This window comes from Euwallacea similis, chromosome 5, assembly GCF_039881205.1.
Source record: "Euwallacea similis isolate ESF13 chromosome 5, ESF131.1, whole genome shotgun sequence".
NCBI classification, from domain to species: domain Eukaryota; kingdom Metazoa; phylum Arthropoda; class Insecta; order Coleoptera; family Curculionidae; genus Euwallacea; species Euwallacea similis.
The window spans coordinates 6,844,611-6,850,830 of NC_089613.1; positions in this window are offsets into that span (position 1 = coordinate 6,844,611).

Below are 6,220 nucleotides of genomic sequence, written 5' to 3' on the forward strand. Positions count from 1 at the left end.
GGCTTATTCCTACAGAGCAATGTCCTGGAACTTTTGAGAGAGTCGAACTAGGTTCATTTCACTTCAAATGTTTTAAAAACATGTCTTCCCATTGTTTCAGTACAATTTTTTTATTTCCTGTCTGTATTACATCAGTTTTCTTTTTAATCTGGGTTTTCAGATTATTTATTTTCTTTTTTATTTGGGTTTTAGTAATACTTTTGCCACTTAGTGCTTCATACTTTTGAATAAATTGGGTCAAAGCATTTTCTTTTTTCTTGTTCATTGCAGGAGTTTGTGATTTGTCCAATAAACAAGGAAACTGTCTTAAAATATTAACAAATATACTTTGTTCATCTGCTTTCGTCATTTCTTCATTATAAGAACTAGAATCACTAGACAATTTTTAAATTTTATATTATTAATTTTCGAATTAAATGTTAATTTTAGGTACTAATATAGACAAGCACTGGGTACTGCAAACAGCTATGGTTTAGTAATGTAGGACGACGCAAAATAAATTGAGGTAGAGGTCGTTTGTGTTTTGTTATTTTTTATTTTGTTTACAATAAGAATATCTTAAACGATAGTACATTTCATTGCATTGCGTTGATATCTTGGTATCTTATTATAGATTCAAAACCGGGTGTGTCAACAAATTTTACTTCTTTCATCTTCTTTTATAGTAAACAGTTGAATTTTAAAGTAAATACTTATAAGCAGAAGTATTATAAAATGTTATGCATACGGTTTGTAGTAAATACTTACAACAGCAGACTTCACTACTTAGTAAATGCTTTTACTACTAGTGTATACTTGAGAGTATATACTTATTTTTATGCATACTGCCCCTTGTATTATATTTCAAATGAAAATATAATAGAAAATGTAGAATATTACCATACAAACATAATTTAACTTTGGTAGTGGTGGATAACTAACTTTGGTAGAACACATACAATACAAATATCCGCAAATATGAAAAAATAAAACTCAACTTTTTGGTATAATGTTGATAAACAACCATTGATAAGAAAACATAAATAGTTAAGATGATTTGAATAAATAAAACAGCTTTTTAAACTAACTTTTTTTGATTTGAAAAGTAATATTTGATTTTCATAGGAAAATGGGTGTCAATAAAACATAGCACTAGATATCAATACAAGCTAGAGCGTTTTTTTAATTTTCATAGTGTACAACTTTGCTTCCGCCGTTTTTTTTCCGAATTTCGCGATTTTATTGTAAAAAACTAATTATACCTTTAGGATCCAAAGTATTGTCCATCGCTGGCCACTACTTTCTCCCATCTTTCGGGCAGCATACGAATCCCGTGTTGAAAAAATTGGACATCTTTTGAAGCGATCCACGATTCTATCCAATTTCTTACTTCTTCATAAGACCGGAAGTGTTGGTCAGCTAGCCCATGTGCCATGGATCGAAACAAGTGATAATCAGAAGGAGCTAGGTCAGGAGAATATGGCGGGTGGGGTAGGACTTCCCATTTCAATGTTTCCAAGTATTTCTTGACCACTTGCGCAACATGGGGTCGAGCATTATCGTGCTGCAAAATCACTTTATCATGTCTCTCGTTGTATTGCAGCCGTTTCTTTTTCAATGCTCGGCTCAAACGCATTAATTGGGTTCGATAAAGAGCACCTGTGATTGTTTCAGTTGGTTGTAACAGCTCATAATATATTACGCCGAGTTGATCCCACCAAATACAGAGCATGATTTTGGAACCATGAATAGACGGTTTGGCCGTCGACGTGGAAGCATGGCCGGGATATCCCCAAGTCTTTTTGCGTTTGGGATTATCGTAATGAACCCATTTCTCGTCCCCAGTCACAATACGATGCAGAAATCCCTTCCGTCTTTGCCTTGCAAGCAACTGTTCACAAGCGAACAGACGCCTGTCAATATCTCTTGGTTTCAACTCGTACGGCACCCAATATCCTTGCTTCTGAATCATTCCCATGTCTTTGAGGCGTTTTGAGATTGTTTGTTGAGTCACTCCCAATGATTGTGCCAATTCTTGTTGACTTTGACACGAGTCTTCGTCAAGTAATGCTTCCAAGTTCGCATCTTGGAAAACCTTCTTTCTTCCACCGCTATGTTGGTCTTCGACGTGAAAATCACCGTTCTTGAAGCGCTGAAACCACTCACGACATGTCCTTTCACTAATAGTGGCTTCCCCATAAGTATCTGAGAGCATTCGATGAGCCTCAGCAGCAGATTTCTTCATATTGAAGCAGAAAAGTAAAACCTCCCGCAAATGACGAGAATTTGGCTCGTACACTGACATTTTCAATCGCGAATAACTTTATGATGAAGACACAAATAGACTAATATTTTTATGAGGTTATGTTAACAGGTGCCCAAGGCTCCTGCATGCCCACATGGGGTTATTTATTTCGATCATTACTTACCGCTACATACATCTATTCAAAAACGGCGGAAGCAAAGTTGTACACCTAATATATATATGAGAAGCAAGGGCAGCGTCCCTCTTTAGACTAACTGACTTACACACCTCTTCTATATGGGGCATGTACGTCCTATTTCACATTTTATTTATTTTATCTAGTCATTAATATTCTTAATGGGTCTAGACGTTTGCTTTAATTGATACCTAATATTATTTATTCCTTTTGGATCTAGACTGGCGGGATACATAAATCTAATACTCCCACTCAAAAAGGACATAAATAAAAGAAAAATTGTATAATATAATATAATATAATATAAATGTAATAAATTATAATGTATAATTTGTAATTTGCAATTTGGGGAATAAAAATAGAAGAATGGTCCAACATTCGTTGCGTGGGTTGGGAAAACCCCAAGAAAACCCAACCAAACCGTAAATTTAATGTTTAATACTAAAACTTTCATCTGCAGAGACTTCCTCCAAGCCTATCTGGGATCGGAGTTGTTCAAATCTTAAGTATGGTAATGGCTTTGTAAAAATATCTGCTAACTGGTTACCTGTTGAAACATATTCCAGAATCACCTTTTTTTATTTTATTTGCTCTCTTATAAAATGATATTTAATATCGATATGTTTTGATCGTTTATGAAAAACAGGGTTAGTCGCAATAGCTATACAACTGTTATTATCTTCAAAAATAACAGTAGGTCTTGTTATTTTTATATTTACATCATTTAACAACGATTTAAGGTAAGCGGCTTCGCGAACACCTTCAAACAGTGCTATATACTCCGCTTCGGTAGTTGAAACTGCTACAGAACTTTGTCGTTTAGTATTCCAACAAAGTGTAGAACTTTCAAATAATTTGAAGATATAACCAGTTGTACTTCTTCGGTCTGTCTCGTTATTACCCCAATCGGAATCAACAAAACCAATTAGTAAATTGGAAAAATTAGGATTTGTTTTATAAACTAGTTTAAAATGAAGTGAACCTTTGATGTATCGTAAAATGCGTTTTAAGCACTGCCATAATTCTTTATTATTTTTATTCTGATATCTACTTAATAAATTAATAGATGTGCATATATCTGGTCTTGTACACAACATTACAAACATCAAACATCCTATTAAATTCTTGCATGGGGCATCAATAGTTTCATTTGAGTCTAATTCTTTATAATTTAGTTTGCTAGGTAATGGAGTGTTAACAGCTTTACAATCTGTCATATTGAACTTATTTAAAATTGTTTTTAAGTATAAACTTTGATATAGAGTGATTTGATCCTTTTGTCTATTTACTCTAATGCCTAGAAAAAGTTTTATTTCCTGCAAGTCTTCCATTTTAAAGTAATCCATTAAACAACCTTTAAAGTTTTTCATAGTATTTTCGTTAGCTGTAGCGATTAGAAGGTCGTCGACGTACAATACTAGGTAAATATTCTGGTTAATATTCCCTTTATCTAAAAAATATAAACACTGGTCGACTAAGGAGTTCTTAAAATTATGCTCCTTTAACACTCTGTCAAAACGCTCGAACCAACATCGAGCTGACTGTTTTAAACCATATAATGATTTGTTTAGTTTACAAACTTGATCTTTGTTTGCATTTACGCCTTCTGGCACACGCATATAAATTTCCTCTTTTAAAATGCCATTTAAATAAGCCGTTTTTACATCCATATGATGTAACAATAAATTATACTGATTGGCTAAAATAACAATGAATCTAAATGTAGTAATACGGGCTACCGGAGCAAAAGTTTCATCATAATCTAATAGATATTGTTGACTAAAACCCCGAGCTACCAAACGTGCTTTATACTTGGAGGGGTTTCCATATGCATCGTTTTTGATTGTAAAAATTCACTTACAGTCGACAATATTTTTATTAAGGGGACGACTGACTAATGACCACGTTTCATTGAGTAAGAGGGAGTTTATTTCGCTATTTATTGCTTGCTCCCACTTAATTTTATCTTCCCTATTTTTTATTTCATTATAAGATTGAGGAATTTTACATATGAGTGACAGTGCACATGTCAAATAATTATAGTCATCATATTGTTCTTCATTGTATGAAAAAGACGGGAGATTTTTAATTCTTTCACTTCTCCGGCAATCAGTATATTGTTTTTCATATGGCGAGAGTGTAATATTATTTTCGTGCTCGTTATCTGTTTTGGTGACAGATTTATCTATTTTAGTAATAGATTCACCTGCTTTTGGCTGTACAGGTTCTTTGGGGTCTTTGACTACTTTTAAGGTAGTTTTAGGCATTTTACTAGATTTCATGGAGTTTTCTAGCTGGAAGCTCTCATTAAGTTTTGGTCTTAATGTTTCAACTCTTTCATCAAGTTTAGGTCTTGATGTTTCAAAATTTATTTCGTCAAAAATGACGTCACGTGCTAAAATAAATTTATTAGTTTGAATATCTAGTATTTTATAACCATTTGGTTGGTAACCAACCATTATGCCTTTATTTGATTTTTGATCAAATTTATCTTTTCTGACTTTGTTATGGATGTATGCAGTAGAACCAAAAATCCTTAAGTTATTTATTTTGGGCTTTTTACTGTGCCACAATTCAAAAGGTGTTTTATCTTGGCTTAGAGCTTTAGTGGGTGTCAGATTTATTAAGTATGTTGCTGTGAGGACAGCTTCGCCCCAAAAGGTTTTATTTAGTTTAACACCATGTACCATTGATCGGGCCTTTTCTGTAATTGACCTGTTCATACGTTCCGCCACTGAATTTTGTTGCGGTGTATGAGGTACAGTTAAATGGTAGCTAATACCCTTTTGAACACAATAATCTTTAAATTCGTTAGAAAGATATTCTCGCCCATTATCACAATATAAATTAGTTAATTTTAAATTAAAGTGTGCTTCACTCTTTGTACAAAAATCATGAAAACTTTTAAAAACTTCAGATTTATGCATTAATAAATAGGTTACTGTATAATGTGTAAATTGATCAATAAATGTGACAAAATAATTTTTATCGTCCATTGTGGGTGAACTGATAGGGCCACACACGTCGGAGTGGACAATAAATAATGGTCTTTTGATGTGAGTTTTGTCTTTAGTTTTAGCAAATGGTAGGCGTGCTTGTTTTCCATAAATACAAGCTTCACAAATATCATGTGTAGGTTGGATATTATTTAGATATTCATTGTCAGTCAACAAATCAATGTTTTTTAATTGCAAAAATTTGTTTTTGCCTATGTGACCTAAACGGGCGTGCCAAAGTTTATAATTATTTAACACCCTTTCAGTCACATTTACCTTTTTCCCTAAAGGTTTATTAATTTTTACTGTCACAGTTATTAGTTTATTTTGAGACTTACCCTTTATTATTGTTTTGTTACCTTTCTTGATACTCACTGAACCATTTTCTTTAAAAATTACTGCCATGCCTGCTTGTTGAATTCGGTGTACAGAAAGCAAATTGTATGGGATGTCCGCAGCATATAGTACATCCTCCAGGACTCCGGTCATTCCTTGGTCAGTTGATACGCTAATGTTTCCTTTTAATGTTGCTGTTATTGAAACACCAACTTTTGCTACGGAGATGGGAACTGGATGATCCAATTGTCTGTATGATGTGAAGACATTCTTTTGGTTCACCATATGATCCGTTGCACCGGAGTCTAATATAAATGTTAAACATTGTCCTGAAGAAGTAGGTTGCCGTGAAGTTGTTGTTCCCATCATAAAGGCAAAACCCTGGCTATTATTTGATTCTGTACGAACTGTTTGTAAAGTGCGTTCCCGAGTTTCTTCTCCTTTTCGGTGGTTTTTCTTGTAAAAGTA